The following is a 1680-nucleotide window of genomic DNA, read 5'->3' on the forward strand; positions in this document are numbered from 1 at the left end:
TTCAAAAGTTGAATATCAAATTGTAGTATTGTCTTTATATATTGTTTGAAGCTGGTTCATATAAGAAACTTTTTGAAATATTGAACAGTACTCGATCTACAGTTATACAAAAAAAACTTTAGATGTAAATATGGAATAAGATAAAGAGCACTTCTCTTTTGAATTTTCTTTTAAAAATTAAAAATTAGTACTCAAAGATAAAATAAACCGTGAATATAAAATACTAACCACTTATATTATCATAATGTCTATTATTTAGACCAGTTCCATTATCGTGTGTTTTTATCCCTGTGTTTTTCAAAAGGCAAAATATAGATACCTGTGTTGGCATTGGAGTTGTATCAACTCCCTTGTCAAATTATCTTTGCACGTCTTCTTGCGAGATGATGTTGCATTTGTTCTTCGGTGACAACATAATTATTGATATGTTGAATTCTCCTTTTCTTAATAAATGCAGAACCAAAAGATAGCAAAACGTACAAAAGAAGATCAACGATAGTGATAAATATTTGTAAGTGGAGCAGTTATTTAATTTCCTCACGATTGCGGTAGTTATTTGACTCTTTGTGGGTTAATGATTTTTTTTAATTAAAAATAAAAATGTATTTTTACTATTTTGTCCACAAATTTAGTTTGTAAAATGAATTTGGACAAATGATGTCTACCAAAATTAGACACTAAGGTAGCGTTTGGTGGAGAGACAGAAACAGAAAGACTGAGACTGAGAGACAGAGATTGAAATAAATCTCAATATTCTGTTTGGTGCAAAATGGGAGACGAAAATTAAAACAAGAATGAAACTCTAATTTAATTTGCACAAAGGGTAAAATTGGAATTAATTAATTGAAATGAGGGTATTTTAGGTATAAAATGTTATTAAAGTTTTAGTCTTCATCTCTAAAAATTTTAGTCTCCTGTGTCCCCACTTTTTGGAAGTACTGAAATACTGAAATTTTGGAGAGAGAGACAGAAATTTTAGTACGAATCTCTAAACCAACAAACATAATACTAAGTCTTCGTCTCCCAATTTCTGTCTCAGTACCTCAAAACAAACGCTACCTAAATTCTGGTATTGACTTTATATATTGATATAGATATATTGGTATAGATATAAGAAACAAAAGTATTATCTATATATTAAAAATTTAAATTTTTAACAAAATAATCACTCAATAGAATAATCAAATTTGACATAGTAGAATAATCAAATATACAATTCACTAATAATTAAATTTAAATTAAATACACCATGTAGTGGCTGATTTTTAATATAGTAAAAACAAATGAATGAATATTAGACACGATTAGGTTGTGGACATTTTTTTCAGGGGATGATTAATCTGAAATTCCGTCCACGTATGTTGGGCGTAGCTTAAATATCTTCTCCCTCTAATCTGGTGCAAACAACCTTATGATGCTTGCTTGCCATTAAATTCAATTTTGCTTCAGCTCCCGCTCCAAGACGTAAAATAACCACGTGTCGAAAGGAGTGTGAAGGGAAGAAAATCAAAATTTGGATGCAGTATACTGTATACGTTGACAAATGACAACTTATTTTTTAATGTATTGACTCTAAAGGGGTGTAATGCCAGACATGATTGAATATATCTGTTGTATACGGTCGTGAAAAAAAAAATATAATACAACATTACTATTTTACTTTTTAAAAATTTAAAAAGT

Source organism: Arachis ipaensis, chromosome B03 (assembly GCF_000816755.2).
Source record: "Arachis ipaensis cultivar K30076 chromosome B03, Araip1.1, whole genome shotgun sequence".
In the NCBI taxonomy this organism is placed as follows: Eukaryota; Viridiplantae; Streptophyta; class Magnoliopsida; order Fabales; family Fabaceae; genus Arachis; species Arachis ipaensis.